Source organism: Hordeum vulgare, chromosome 7H (genome assembly GCF_904849725.1).
Source record: "Hordeum vulgare subsp. vulgare chromosome 7H, MorexV3_pseudomolecules_assembly, whole genome shotgun sequence".
NCBI lineage: Eukaryota > Viridiplantae > Streptophyta > Magnoliopsida > Poales > Poaceae > Hordeum > Hordeum vulgare.
Window position 1 is genome coordinate 400,927,717 of NC_058524.1, and position 17,230 is coordinate 400,944,946.

The following is a 17,230-nucleotide window of genomic DNA, read 5'->3' on the forward strand; positions in this document are numbered from 1 at the left end:
AGTGGGAGGATGATACAGCTTATTGAGATTAATGAATCTCCGACTTAAGTTAAAACAAGACTAAAATTAGAAATGTTGTGGAGATATTTTGGTTCATAATACTAAACTAGATAAACTACTACATAAGATTTAAAAGCTTTAGTTAAGATTGTGACAAATACAAAGGTCACGTAGATTATCGAATCTATTGAATGATTCATCTTAAAAGAAGATGAACCAGTGCACTAAAAGGCACAAGTGATGGCGCCCAGCTAGAAAGGTATGAATTAAACCATTGAAATCCTAAGAGGAATCCATATACAAGGGACAAGTTTTTGAAACTTGATAAAAACCTTCAAAATGAGTGTTAGACACACTATGTAAATGGAACTCTAAAAATTTCATGGACAATGATCGTGAAAGGAAAAGAATTGCCAAATAGTTCTATAAGAATGGAAGAACTGATATTAACAAATCTTCTTAATTAGTAGCAATACTAAATGGATTACAAAAGGTGAGTGTTATATATTAGTGATATATGATCAGTGAGTAACAAAATTGTCTTGAAAAGGATTTCAAATAGGACGTATATCATATACAACTAAGAGGTTTTGTTAGGAAACTGTAATGATGTAAATATTTCAAGTCATGTGTATGATTTGAATTAAAGTATCAAGTAGTTGGACTTTGATGATAAAATTGCAGAATTTAAACTTCATCAAGAAAATTGTGGATACAAGAAGTTTATTGGGAGCTTTATGACGTTTCCGATCTTTCATATCTATGATATATCACTTGATTAGAAATAAATAGTTCCTAAGCAAGAATTAATATTCGATGAAAATGTTTTCACAAAAGTTTAAAGGCAACAGTTACTCATTGGTCATTGTGATCTATATAAGATAGATCGATATGTCTAACCAAACTAAGCCAATATTAATACATTGAAAAACGTTTTAAAAGGTATAAAATGGAGAATATAATTTTCCCAATCTCTCATAGCATGATGCTTAGGAAAAAAAATCAAATGTGTGAAGACAATTGATGAGCATGAGAAGATGAGTGGTATTCAATATATATACAATGAATCCATCATGAAAGCTATGAAGTGTATTAAGCCAAAGGTTTCTTGCGTACTAAAAATAAGTAACAGATACCATAGTGATCTTGCGTGATCTCACTATGTATATGTTAATATATAAACAAGTACCCGGGATGACAAAGTATTTCTTGCTCATTAATCGAGGAGATGAAGAAGTTCCACATAAATAGTTATAAGTAAGAACACATACATGACTGATATATATTATTGGGATAAAATAAAATGATTGTTTGAATAGTTCTCGAACATGAACAATATTTTGGATTCCATAGCATTAATAAAAAATGTTGAAAGCATTAGATGTCTCAAAGCTATCTAAATCAAGAAAATGTGTTAATACAATGGATATGATCCATAGTGCAATGCAACCAATGACACTATGTTATGATAGTTACATTGCTCAAAGAAAAAAAGGATCTAAGTATTGTACAAAATAGACATGACCAACACAAATATTACAATGTTTTGATAATGTCAAAACAAGTGACGAAGGCTTTACCACGAGCCGAGCATGAGCTACACCGAATAGCCATAGGGTTAGAGAGACTATGTAAACTAGATTATTGACTCTACTGCAAGTGGGAGACTGTTGGAAATATGCCCTAAAGGCAATAATATGTACCATTATATTTCGATATTCATAATTAAGAGTTTATATTCTATGCTATAATTGCTATGATTCTAGAATATGTGATTCAGTGTAAAACTCATATGCACGTGTGGAATGATAAACGTATAAATAGATATTCTCAGTCTTGCCTCTAAGACTGGCTCAAGTGTTGTTCGTGATCATAGTTTACGAATATTAGGATATCGTTAAGTGTAAAGATAGTCCTAAAACAACATTGAGATTATGATGTTAGAAGAACAATAATATTGAATCGACCGAGACACTTGTTTGTTATACTTTAAGATAATATCGTCTGAAATCAATTGTAATAACACATAGTGTTAACATGTCTTTTATATTCCTTTCACCATGAGCGTATTTTATGCACTTTTTATCGCACGATGGACTTTGGGGTTGATCAAACGTCATTTGTAACTAGGTGATCATAACGACAACTTACATGTTCTTCAGAATGTTTGATAAGGGACTAGATACCTCAAGAGTGGGATATTCTCCTCCAATGATGGAGTGATATTCTTAGGGATCTCTCGATATGACAGCATCAATCATCGTTTGGCCATACAAAGGTGACTTAGTCACGGGAATGCCGGAACACAAAAATGAGATGACTCAGAAGGATACTATTGCATCCCGGGTTTTGTAGAGTATCTTGAAGCAATGGGAATGTCACATGGTAACCAAAGATTCACTTGAATATCATTTGTGTCCTCATAGGGATCGATATGGATGTCCACAGTTCTGCTATCGGTCATTGAATGAGGGTTTTGTTCATGTCTATGAGTTACCAAATCTACCGGATCACAAGCTTAAGGTAATAAAATTTTGGTGAGTGTTAGTATAACGGGAGTAATAAGAACATATTTGTGGAATTGTTTCATTAATATAAGAAATAGTTTCAAGAGGATCCGAAAGCGCTTTGGGGTCACCGGAATGGTTTTAGAGAGTATCGGGTAATACCGGTGTACCTATAAAAATATAGATAGGTGGGAAATGTTTCCGGGGAGGTTAAATTATATATAAAATGGTCTAAAAGTATTTATAAATTTTTTATATTTAATTAAATATCGATGGGACTAAAAGTACAAGAGGTGGAAGGTGACTTCGGCCACCAAGGCCCAAGTGCAGGAGCCCACCCCCCCCCCCCCCCCCGCCCCCAATGGGAAGGGTAGGTCGAATGGACTAGGGGAGGATGAATCCTCCTCCCCCTTGGCAGGCGGCCCAAGGAGGGGCTTTCCCCCCTTGGTTTCTGCCTCTCCCTCCCCTCCAACCTATATATACTTGAGGTTTTGGCCACAATTGATATACAAGTTTTGGAGCCTCCTCTAGTTCTTCTAGTTCTAGTTCTAGTTGGTCCTAGTTGACTAATTAGAGCTAGATATAGTTCCTATAATCCTCATAATTAGAAGCTCCATGTGGCTCTAAGCTCCTCCTTCTAATTCTCCGGCGAAGATTATCTCTGGGCGGCAAAGCACTGCCAGATCATGAAGACTGCATGCTCGTAACCATGTAAAGACGTCGTGATTTTGGTCTTTAGTTTGAGGCATCGTTCATGGGAGGTTAGTGGGACCGTTCATCTATGGTTCTAGGGACTCCAAGTACAATCAACATCTTCACACTCTTCTTCCTCTGCAACTCAATGATGGTAATGATCGTGATCTCAACCATTATCGTATCTTTATTGTGTTCCTGGTTGATCGTACGGTGATTGTTTTTGTTTTTCTGGTACGTTTTCCAACAATTTCCAATATTGATTTAGCAATGCTCATATATCTAGACTTGAAAAGTTGAGAGCAAATGAGTTGGCATAACAAACATCCCACTACCATGTTGATCATGGTATATTTCATATTTATCAAAAGTTGATGGTTAATCTCTCCGACATAGGTAAGGTGGAACTAGAGTCTTGCGCTTCATCCAATAACGAATAATTTTATGGATATAAAATCAAGGATTGGAGTAAGCTCATTGTTAATTATTTGTAAAAATCCTAGGGAAAGGGTGAAAATGATGGTTCAGTGGATGGCTTTGAGATCCACATTGGTATATGGAGCTTTATCATCATATTGTTGATGGTATTGTTTTCTAATGCTTGGATTAGAACTAAGCAAGGAGTTCAGAAAGTTCCACCCAAACATGTGGCAAGAGGTTCAAACATGCAATGACCAATATATGGTTTTTTACTAATTATAGTAGATGGCTAATTTGGACTTATCACCCTCATGGTATAAAATGGTTGATGGAGTGTCGACATGGTCCTAATGATAACTCATTGTAAGTTATTTTTTGGCACGCAAAAGCATTGCTAAAAACAAGGGTCGAAGTGTTGATGATCAAAAGTTACATAAGGGAATGGAATTTTGATGAAGAATTGCTTGAATCCAAATGAAAATAAAGTCAAAGTGTTGTTTGGATTTTAGCATTGATGATAATACGGAAAATTGTCAGTGTCCTCTATAGGGTGGAAAGGGTGACCGGATGTACCAAGGAGATCGTACACAAGTTTGTAGCAAGATTTGGCCCCTCATGGTTGAGGTAATGCCCCGATCCTACTTTGGTTTCGATTAATGGTGGAAACGCCTTGTGTGAGGGGGTTATAGATGGGATATGGTAATTGCCAGCGAGGTATCCACCAAGAGTGAGATTCCCCCTTGAGCTACACCACTACACCTGCTCTCACCTTATAAATGGGACGATGTAACATCCCAAAAGAACTTACCTGTTCATGTCTGTTGCGCCTAGGGACCACCTAGGATCTACTGGCCCCACCCAGAGACCCCCATGGAAAAGAACCGGTGTCATCATTGCCAAGCAGGGACGTTCCTCCTTCGCACACGTCTGTGCGTCCAGTCTCAAACATGTGCCCTGACGGGCCACATGTGCCATGTGTTAGATTCCCATGCACCCGAGGTGCACACACGCATGTAACAAACCCACCAGTTCCTCGCTGTATGCTCGGCTAAGACCTAGGATCCAGATTGGACCCATAGACCAACACTACTCTTTTCTACACACTTTCTCCTCACCCATGCACACCTCGGATAAACTTCCCACTCGGCCACTGATACGTCTCAAACGTGTCTATAATTTTTGATGGTTTCACGTTGTTATCTTGTCTTCTTTGTATGTTTTATGTACCTTTTTTATATATTTTTGGGGACTAACTTATTGATTCAGTGCCAAGTGCCAGTTCCTCTTTTTCCGTGTTTTTGACTCTTTTCAAATCTGATTTTGGAACGGAGTCCAAACGGAATAAAATCCCCGAAATGATTTTTTCCCGAACGAAAGAAGACCAGGGAGCCTTTGGGCCAAGCCAGGTGGGCCCCAAGGAGCCCACAAGCTTGCACCAAGCCACCAGGGGGGAGGCGGCGGTGGGCAAGCTTGTGGCTTCCCTGGCCGCCTCCTGACCTAGGTTTTGCGCCTATATATTCCAAAATATTCCGCAAAAAATCAAGAGAGCCTCGAAAATACTTTTCCGCCGCCGCAAGCTTCCGTTTCCGCGAGATCTCATCTGGAGACCCTTCCCGGCGCCCTGCCGGAGGGGACTTTGGAGGTGGAGGGCTTCTTCATCATCATCATTGCCCCTGCAATGACTCGTGAGTAGTTCACTTCAGACCTACGGGTCCGTAGTTAGTAGCTAGATGGCTTCTTCTCTCTCTTGGATCTTCAATACAAAGTTCTCCATGATCTTCATGGAGATCTATCCGATGTAATCTTCTTTGGCGGTGTGTTTGTCGAGATCCGATGAATTGTGGACTTGTGATTAGATTATCTATGATATATATTTCAGTCTTTGCTGATTTCTTATATGCATGATTTGATATCCTTGTAAGTCTCTCCGAGTCTTGGGTTTTGTTTGGCCAACTAGATCTATGATTCTTGCAATGGGAGAAGTGCTTGGTTTTGGGTTCTGCCATGTGGTGACCTTTCCCAGTGATAGTAGGGGCAGCAAGGCACACATCAAGCAGTTGCCATCAAGGGTAAAAAGATGGGGTTTTATCGTTGGTTTGAGATTATCCCTCTACATCATGTCATCTTGCTTAAGGCGTTACTCTGTTCTTATGGACTTAATACACTACATGCATGCTGGATAGCGGTCGACGTGTGGAGTAATAGTAGTAGATGCAGACAGTATCGGTCTACTTGTTTCGGACATGATGCCTATAGAAATAATCATTGCATAGATATCATCACGACTCTGCACAGTTCTATCAATTGCTCGACAGTAATTTGTTCACCCTCCGTCTACTTGCTTTCATGAGAGAAGCCACTGGTAAACACTACGGCCCCCGGGTCTATTCACATCCATCATTTACACCTCTGCTTTTACTTTGCTTTGTTACTTTGTTGCTTTCAGTTCCCACTTGGCAAACAATCTATAAGGGATTGACAACCCCTTCGTAGCGTTGGGTGCAAGATTTTGTGTTTGTGCAGGATCTTGAGATACTCTTCCGTCGGATTGATACCTTGCTTCTCAAACTGAGGGAAATACTTACCACCGCTACGCTACATCACCCTTTCCGCTTAGAGGGAACACCAACGCAAGGCTCCAAGGCCGCGAGGGAAATCCTTTGCATACTTGCCTAGGAAGTCCCTTAAGGCATAGCCGTAGCTGAAGGATTCCTGGTGCCGTTGCTGAGGAGTACCAAGCAACACTCCTATTTCTGGCGCCATTGGAAGGTCTTTTGTTGCAGTAGCAAAAGAATTTCTGACGCCGTTGCCGGGGAGGAGAAATCAAGATCTATCCAAGTAGGTCTCACAAACTCTTCTCTTGCATTTACTTTTGTTGCCAGTTGCCTCTCGTTTTCCTCTCCCCCACTTCACATTTACCGTTTTCATTTGCCTTTCTCCTTCGCTGTTTTCTTTTGCCTTTTTGTCGTTTCCCTTTGCCGGTTTTCTTGCTTACTTGTGTGCTTGTTTGTTTGTTGAAGACATCATGTTTGAAAACACCAAAATTTGCGACTTCTCGAGCACTAACAATAATGATTTTATTAGTACTCAGATTGCTCCCGCCACTAGTGCGGAATCGTATGAATCAACGCAGCTTTGCTGAATCTTGTTATGAAAGAGCAATTCTCTGGCCTTCCTAGTGAAGATGTAGCATCCCATCTCAATACCTTCATTGAGCTTTGTGATATACAAAAGAAAAGAGATGTGGATAATGACGTGATTAAGTTGAAACTTTTTCCTTTCTCGTTGCGAGATCGCGCAAAAACTTGGTTTTCTTCTTTGCCTAAAAATAGTATTGATTCTTGGGATAGGTGCAAAGATGCTTACATATCCAAGTATTTTCCGCGGGCTAAGATCATATCCTTACGTAACGATATCATGAATTTCAAGCAACTTGATCATGAACACATTGCACAATCTTGGGAGAGGATGAAGCTTATGATTAGAAATCGTCCCGCTCATGGCTTGAGTTTGTGGATGATTATACAAATCTTTTACGCTGGCTTGAATTTCTCTTCTCGCAATGTCTTGGACTCCGCCTCAGGTGGAACGTTCATGGAAATCACGTTAGGAGACGCTACAAAACTCCTAGACAATATCATGACCAATTACTCTCGGTGGCACACTGAACGGTCGCATGCTAGCAAAAAGGTGCACGCTATAGAAGAGATTAACTCGCTTAGTGCTAAGATGGACGAGTTGATGAATTAGGTTGCTAGTAGAAACGCTACTGTAGATCCTAATGACATGCCACTATCTTCTTTGATTGAGATTAGCAACGCTAGTTTGGACGTGAATTTTGTTGGTAGGAACAATTTTGGCAACAACAATGCTTTTAGAGGAAACTATGTTCCTAAGCCTTTTCCTAGTAACTCCTCTAATAATTATGGCAATTCCTACGGCAACACTTATGGAAATCATAACAAATTACCCTGTGATCTAGAGAGTAATATCAAGGAGTTCATCAACTCTCAAAAGATTTTCAATGCATCCATAGAGGAAAAACTACTCAAAATAGACGATTTGGCTAAGAGAGTTGATAGGATGTCTTGTGATATTGATGCTTTGAAAGCTAGATGCGCTCCTCCCAAGATCAAATTGGATGAAACTTTGAAAGCTATGCGTATCTCCATGAATGAGAGCAAAGAAAGAACCGCCCAAATTTGCGCTAGACATGAGTGGTTTAAAAGGGTGCGTTCTAGTGATGCAAATCACAAAGATCTTAAAGTGCTTGGTGTGTCTCCTCTTGAATCTTTGTTTTCGCATGTCAAACCTACTTATGGAGGGGCTGGATATGAATCCACTTTGGTTGACAAACGCCCCGATGATTCGGAGTTCACCTATCTTGATGATAAAGGTGTGGAGAGTGGAGTAGAAGAAGTCAAAATTTTGGGTAGTAATGAAACTCCCACTTTGGATTTCAAGGAATTCAATTATGATAATTGCTCCTTGTTTGAATGCATTTCTTTGATGCAATCCATTGCAAACTCTCCACATGCTTATAGCCAAAGCGAAGCCTTTACCGCGCATATCGTAGATGCTATAATGAAATCTCTTGAAGAGAAGCTCGAAGTAGAAGTCCCGATTCCTAGAAAACTTCATGATGAGTGGGAACCTACTATCAAAATCAAGATCAAAAACTATGAGTGCAATGCTTTGTGTGATTTGGGTGCTAGTGTTTCCGCGATTCCAAAGTCTTTATGTGATATTCTTGGTTTTCATGAGATTGAAGAGTGTTCTCTTAATTTGCATCTTGCGGATTCTACTGTCAAGAAACCCATGGGAAGGATCGATGATGTTCTTATTGTTACAAATAAGAACTATGTACCCGAGATTTCATTGTACTTGACATAGATTGCAATCCTTCATGTCCCATTATTCTTGGTAGACCTTTCCTAAGGACAATTGGTGCTATCATCGATATGAAGGAAGGGAATATTAGATTTTAGTTTCCCTTAAAGAAGGGCATGGAGCACTTTCCTAGAAAGAAAATAAGATTACCTTATGAATCTATGATGAGGTCTACCTATGGTTTGAGCACCAAAGATGATTATACGTGATTCCATCACTTTCGCCTAGCTGAGGGCATTAAACAAAAGCGCTTGTTGGGAGGCAACCAAACGAATCTATCCTTTTTCTTTCTGTTTTGTGTTTTCCACACTTTCATAATTCCGTTATGATTGTGTTTTTTGTGTTTCTTTTTGCGTTTGTGCCAAGCAAAACCGTTACGATTAGTCTTGAGGATGATCGTTTGGTCATGCTGGGAAAGACAGAAACTTTCTGCTCACGAAAAGAATTTTCATTTTTTTCTCTAAGAGATTTTGAGTTGATTCTTTTTGCTGCTGATTTCTACGCAAATTCTTCAGAATTTCGTAAGTGTTCAGAATTTTTGAAGTACCATAGGTATACGAAACATACAGATTGCTACAGACTGGTCTGCTGTTAACAGATTCTGTTTTTGTTGTGTTGGTTGCTTATTTTGATAAAACTATGGATAGTATCAGGGGTATTAGCCATGGAAGATTAAAAGTACAGTAACCCAACATCAGCACAAGTAGAATTTAAGTTTGCTACAGTACCTAAGGAAGTGGTGGTTTGCTTTCTTGTACTAATGTTATCACGAGTTTCTGTTTAAGTTTCGTGTTGTGAAGTTTTCAAGTTTTGGGTGAAGTTCTTATGGACAAAAAGATAAAGAGTGGCAAGAGCTCAAGCTTGGGGATACCCAAGGCACCCCAAGAGATTCAAGGATGTCGTAAAAGCCTAAGCTTGGGGATGCCCCGGGAAGGCATCCCCTCTCTCGTCTTCAATCCAACGGTAACGTTACTTGGGGCTATATTTTTATTCACCACATGTTATGTGTTTTTGCTTGGAGCGTCTTGTATCGTAGGAGTCTTTTATTTTTGTTGTGTCACAATCATCCTTGCTGTACACCTAGAGAGAGACATGCACACACTGTGATTTTGTCGAGCTTCACTTATATCTTTTGGTAGACAATTCAGCTCACATGTGCTTCACTTATATCTTTTGAGCTAGATACTTTTGCTCTATGTGCTTCACTTATATCTTTTAGAGCGCAGTGGTGCGTGGATTTGTAGTTGATCTATGCTTTGAAAGTAGTCTCAAAAGGGGTAGTTATCCAAAGGGATACGAAAACTTCCTCCTTCATGTGCATTGAATAGTTAGAGAAGTTTGATTCATCTCAATTAGTTTTGAGCTGTGGTTATGGTAATATTGAAATCATGCTAGTGAGGTGTTGTGAATCTAGAAATACTTGGGTTGAAGTTAGTGATTCCCATAGCATGCACGTATGGTCAACCGCTATGTGATGAAATCTAAGCATGATTAGTCTATTGATTGTCATCCTTTGTGTGGCAGTCAGGATCGCGCGATGGTTTATACCTACCAACCCTTCCCCTAGGAGTATGTGTTCAATGCTTTGTTTCGATTACTAATAAAACTTTTGCAACAAGTATATGAGTTCTTCATGACTAATGTTGAGTCCATGGTTTAGATGCACTTTCACCTTCCACCATCACTATCTTCTTAGTGCCGTGCAACTTTCGCCGGTGCACAAAACCCACCATTAGCCTCCCTCAAAAGAGCCACCATACCTACCTACTATGACTTTTTCAAAGTCATTCTGAGATATATTGTCATGCAACTACCACCATGATATGTGCCACCACGTATAAATTTCCATTGCATGATCGTAAGATAGCTATCACGATGTTTCCATTAATGTCTATGCCATGCTAGATCATTGCCACGGTACACTACCGAAGGCATTCCATATAGAGTCATAATTGCTCTAAGTTTTGAGTTGAAAGTGTGATGATCATCATTATTGGAGCATTGTCCCATGTGAGGAAATAAAAGAGGCCAAAGAAGCCCATAAAAAAGAGGCCAAAGAGCCCACCAAAATAAAAAAAAATGAGAGAAAAAGAGAGAAGGGACAATGCTACCATTTTTTTTCCACACTTGTGCATTTTGAGCACCATGATCTTCATGATTGAGAGTCTCTCATTTTGTCACCATCATATAGCTAGTGGGAAATTTTCATTATATAACTTGGCTTGTATATTCCAATGATAGGCTTCCTCAAAATTTCCTTAGGTCTTCGTGAGCAAGCAAGTTGGATGCACACCCACTAGTTTTCTTTAAGAGCTTTCACGTACTTATAGCTCTAGTGCATCGTTTGTATGGAAATCCTACTCATTCACATTGATATCTATTGATGAGCATCTCCACAACTCATTGATATTCCTAGTTAATGTGACTATCTTCTCCTTTTGGTCTTGCAAACTCCACCACATTCCACACCATCTATAGTGCTAAAACCATGGCTCATGCTCATGTATTGCGTGAGAGTTGAAAATGTTTGAGAAAGTAAAGGTGTGAAACAATTAATTGGCCAATACTGGGGTTGTTCATGATTTAAATTCGTTGTGCAATGATGATAGAGCATAGCCAGACTATATGCTTTTGTAGGGATAACTTTCTTTTGGCCTTGTTATTTTGAAAGTTCATGATTACTTTGCTAGTTTGCTTGAATTATTATTGTTTCCACGTCAATAGCAAACTATTGTTTTGAATCTAATGGATCTGAACATTCACGTCACATAAGAGGAATTACAAAGGACATCTATGCTAGGTAGCATGAAAGAATCAAAAATTCATTCTTATCACTTCCCTACTCGAGGACGAGCAGGAGTTAAGCTGGCGGATGCTTGATACGTCTCAAACGTATCTACAATTTTTGATGGTTTCACGCTGTTATCTTGTCTTCTTTGTATGTTTTATGTACCTTTTTTATATCTTTTTGGGGACTAACTTATTGATTCAGTGCCAAGTGCCAGTTCCTCTTTTTTCGTGTTTTTGACTCTTTTCAAATCTGATTTTGGAACGGAGTCCAAACGGAATAAAATCCCCGAAATGATTTTTTCCCGAACGAAAGAAGACCAGGGAGCCTTTGGGCCAAGCCAGGTGGGCCCCAGGGAGCCCACAAGCTTGCACCACGCCACCAGGGGGGAGGCGGCAGTGGGCAAGCTTGTGGCTTCCCTGGCCGCCTCCTGACCTAGGTTTTGCGCCTATATATTCCCAAATATTCCGCAAAAAATCAGGAGAGCCTCGAAAATACTTTTCCGCCGCCGCAAGCTTCCGTTTCCGCGAGATCTCATCTGGAGACCCTTCCCGGCGCCCTGCCGGAGGGGGCTTTGGAGGGGGAGGGCTTCTTCATCATCATTATCGCCCCTCCAATGACTCGTGAGTAGTTCACTTCAGACCTGCAGGTCCGTACTAGGTAGCTAGATGGCTTCTTCTCTCTCTTGGATCTTCAATACAAAGTTCTCCATGACCTTCATGGAGATCTATCCGATGTAATCTTCTTTGGCGGTGTGTTTGTCGAGATCCGATGAATTGTGGACTTGTGATCAGATTATCTATGATATATATTTGAGACTTTGCTGATTTCTTATATGCATGATTTGATATCCTTGTAAGTCTCTCCGAGTCTTGGGTTTTGTTTGGCCAACTAGATCTATGATTCTTGCAATGGGAGAAGTGCTTGGTTTTGGGTTCTGCCATGTGGTGACCTTTCCCAGTGACAGTAGGGGCAGCAAGGCACACATCAAGCAGTTGCCATAAAGGGTAAAAAGATGGGGGTTTTATCATTGGTTTGAGATTATCCCTCTACATCATGTCATCTTGCTTAAGGCGTTACTCTGTTCTTATGGACTTAATACACTAGATGCATGCTGGATAGCGGTCAACGTGTGGAGTAATAGTAGTAGATGCAGACAGTATCGGTCTACTTGTTTCAGACGTGATGCCTATAGAAATAATCATTGCATAGATATCGTTACGACCCTGCACAGTTCTATCAATTGCTCGACAGTAATTTGTTCACCCTCCGTCTACTTGCTTTCATGAGAGAAGCCACTAGTAAACACTACGGCCCCCGGGTCTATTCACATCCATCGTTTACACCTCCGCTTTTACTTTGCTTTGTTACTTTGTTGCTTTTAGTTCTCACTTGGCAAACAATCTGTAAGGGATTGACAACCCCTTCATAGCGTTGGGTGCAAGATTTTGTGTTTGTGCAGGATCTTGAGATACTCTTCCGCCGGATTGATACCTTGGTTCTCAAACTGAGGGAAATACTTACCACCGCTACACTACATCACCCTTTCCGCTTCGAGGGAACACCAACGCAAGGCTCCAAGGCCACGGGGGAAATCCTTTGCATACTTGCCTAGGAAGTCCCTTAAGGCGTAGCCGCAGCTGAAGGATTCCTGGTGCCGTTGCTGAGGAGTATCAAGCAACACTCCTATTTATGGCGCCATTGGAAAGTCTTTTGTTGCAGTAGCAGCCACCCATCTAGAAATTGATCCAGGAAAAAACACACTTAACTTTGAGGTTCCTTTCGGATGAGCTCCCGAAAAATAGGGCACGCCTTGTTGAATGGGTGGTCTATCATTCTATTAAGCCAGTAAGTCAAGAATGAGAGCTAGGGTTTACATATTTCCTAACAGACCTTGCCTCTAAGCGTGTCAAGGGGACACTAGCTTGCATGCAAAGATGGTAATCATCTGAAAATCGAGCTCCGTATCGAACGAAAGGCCCCTCCTATTGCCAGGATTATTGGGCCATGAGGCCATCCAAATGATGGGCATTATGACCGATTGGACATCCCCGGTTATAGTACACCATCAACTGGATAGCCTTCCATGATAATTTGCGAATAAATATAAAGATGGTCCAATTGTATATTGGTCATGAAATGTACGACAAATTCAAAGCGGCATGTGTTTGACACCAAGTTTGGAAGTTCATAGAAATGTACTCGCGATGCCTTCAAATGGAAAAGTGATCAACATGGAAGTTCTTGGTCTTGTCGATATGAATACTTTTTTTATTTTTGGTCATCTCAATCTAAGACCATATGCAACCTATATATTCGAAGCAAGGCCAGAGGCAGAAGCTAGAAAAATCAGGTCGGACATTCCGATTAAATATCCGACTATACAACTTTAACTGAAAAGTTCTGATCATGGTCGGATATTTCTCGGACTGTCCGACCCAATGTTCATCTTTAATAGAAGCGCACATTTTCTCTGTGAGGTAGGATAGGTTTTGATTCATTGGATGAGATTTTGAGTCATTTGCTTGTACACGAGGTCCATCCACCTCACATATTGATTTTGCTTGGTTAGGCTATGTATTTTTTGAGTACTTTTCGTGTATAGGAAGTTCATCCTTTGCTCACCTCATATATATATATATATATATATATATATATATATATATATATATATATATATATATATATTATCTCTATCTCGCCACACAATCTACAAATAATCCCATACTCTAGAACTTAAATTACATAAGAAGAAGAGATGATGTATGTCTTACTTAGTGTGTATAGGTCATAACACACAAATATTTGAGTTAGATAAATTGTTGTGCATTTTCCCAAGCATGTCCCGAGTATTGATCATATACATCGCTAACATCAAGGTAAATACTTTGATCTTCATTGTGTAGAGGCAATCCCATATCCAATTCAAGAACGGGTTGGAAATGATTAGCCTGTGAATGAGGGTATAATATCTCTTAGGAGAATAAGACTTTTCTCCCTCCCTCCAAAGCCAAACATCATCAGACTCCTGGTTCCTTTGCAAGACCTCCAATAAAAAAACATACATAATGTAGTTCGTGGCAGGTTTGGTGAGACAAAGGTAGATGAAACAAAGAACTCAAATCCCTCGTACTAAAAACCTCCTTGGCAGAAATAATTGGGTCAATGGCGTAGAAAAAGAGACTTTTAAACCTAATATCCAGGGGGTAACAATATCTCCTAGTTTCCAGGAACTAGAACATAATAGGACAATATCACCCTTGTTCACATGAATGTGTGTCACAACTCTGAATTTATCCAACAATTTGCATCTATTCGTCCATCGGAAGGACCCACACAAAGTGGTAGCATGGGGAACTCTCTCATGATAATAATAATAATTCCATATCAACTGAATCCATGACACATTACCTCTATTATAGAACTTGCTTGCATGTTTAAGAAACAAAGCTTCATTCTAAATACCCGGGTTAATTATTCCCAAGCCACCTTTATTCCTCTGCAAACAAGATCCCGGGTAGCAAGGTATAGTGCAGGCCCTTTCCTATTATTTCTCCATAAATATTGTCTTTGAATGCATTACAACTGATTTAAAATGCCACGGAGGGTGTCTAGACTGCATAATAAAAAATATGGGTCCAAACAAAAGAGTAGAGTTTAAGTATTGGTTCCTCCCTCCTTGAGCTAAGAAAGAGGAACTAGAAGATAGCCTTCTCTCCATATTATCCACCAAAGGCATTAAATCCACAATCCTTGGTCTGAAAGTACCCATAGGGAGACCAAGATAACTAAAAGGCAAAGTGCCCACCTAACAACCAAACACATTACCCAATCTAGTAGTCTACAGTGAGTCTATGTTTATAGGCAACATGGAGGATTTATGGTAATTGACTCTTAAACCAATATACTAAGAGAATATGAGAAACGTATCAGAGAAACCAATTGATGTTCATTAGAAGGGACAGTAATAAGTGTATCATCAGCATACTGAACAATAGGGTAGTCCTTGTTATGACAATGAATAGGGAACTTTAGAATACCTTTCAAGTGCATATCATTGACTATGGACTATAACAAATCAACAACAACGACAAACAAGATGGGTGATGGAGGGTCACCCTGTTTGATCCCTCTTTTGAAATTAAGTTTTTCCCAGACAACCCATTTAGTAGAGGCGTGAAATCCCTCAAGAAAGCAATTGATTCACCCAAGATATCCATTTTGCATCAAACCCCTTATACCTGAGAATTTTCAAATAGCCTCATGCTCAATGGAATCAAATGCCTTCTCAAAATCCAACTTCAGAATAAGGATTGGTCTCTTGGATTGATTACATTGATGGCCAATGCAATCCCGCATAGTTCTCGATTTAGTGAAACTGTAATGGTTTTTATGAATGCACATCAAAATATCCTTTCGAAACTTGTTACTTGTCATCTTAGATAAGAACTTTGATCCCATCCCAGTTAAGAATATGGGCCTATAATCATTTACACACTCAGGAGAAACTTTCTTAGGAATTAGGATTATAAAAGACTATAAATATTTTCCAACTAGTTGATCCAGAATAAACTCATGTACAAGGGCATATAAGCCTTTACAAATAACTTTACAACATTTGTTGAACAAAAGGCCATTGAAACCATCACGACCTGGTGCTTTACCAATGGGTATTCTCTTCACTATTAAATCGATCACTGCCTTTCCAAAAGGTCTTGTCAAGATGTCCAAACCATCCACCTGCTGCAAGAGTGAGGAGATATCAAAAGTTGTATTAATCCCCCAAGATTGATCCATTCTGTCGTCGAAGGTTGCCCAAATAGCACCAGCCATCACTGACAATAGATCCATCCACAAGATTCACACTTGCAATAGAGTTTATCCCAAGCCTCCAAGTGGCCATACCATGATTGTTTTTGGTATTTTCTTATCCCGCCTTAATCCACCGGATTGTGCATCTTTTTCCAATACAAGAACTGCAAGTGCAACAACTTATCCACGTGAAGTTGTATAATTTCCCGAAGTTAAATTCCTACCTAAACAAAGGTCTCAACTCTTCCATGTTATCCAAGAGGGCAATAACTTTGTTAAATTTGTCAATCATGATTTTCATCCTAGAAAGGCCTACCTAACCTCTTTTTAGATTATGCATGAGGGTTTTACCTTATTAGTAATAACTCCATTAATATGACCCTTCATGGATAGCATATTCCAAGAATTTTGGATACCCTCAAGGTAACCATCCATCTACACAAAATAGTTCTCAAATCTACACAAATTGCACTTTGTGTTAGAGGGGTTAATGGACACTACACAACACACATGATCTGATACAGTCCTAGCAAGAGGTAGAACTTGAGTCATTGAGTATGAAGTGATCCAATTAGCAGAGGTGAAAACCCAATCAAATTGCTCCAAGAGAGGAGAATCCTGCATGTTAGACCACGTATAAGATCTACCTTTAATAGGTAATTCCAGAAGACCTAGGTGCCCGATGATCTCATTACAAATAAAAATATCATCGACGTCACCGAGGTAAATTTGTGTTAGTTGGAGATCTTATAAAATTTAAATCACCAATAATCACCTAGTTCTCTTGAAACAGTTATGTTCAGATTGTACAACCAACTCAAAATCATCTCTAGCCTCCCCGTGGCAAGGGCCATACACAATAACAAGACTACGCTGCCCATTTTTGTGCTTTGATGTGAACTGAATCACAATTCCAAATTGTCTGATCTCAATTAGAGTGTCCTATAGAACATCTTAATAACAAACAACAATAATGCCCAAGAGGAACTCACATAAGGAGAATATGCAAATTTATCAAGATTCTTAGGGAAAAGCTCTTGCTGGCCCTCTATCAAGATGTTGCATTTTAGTTTCCCAAATACAGACTAGGATGGCCAAAGTTGCATTGATTTTCTGTCGA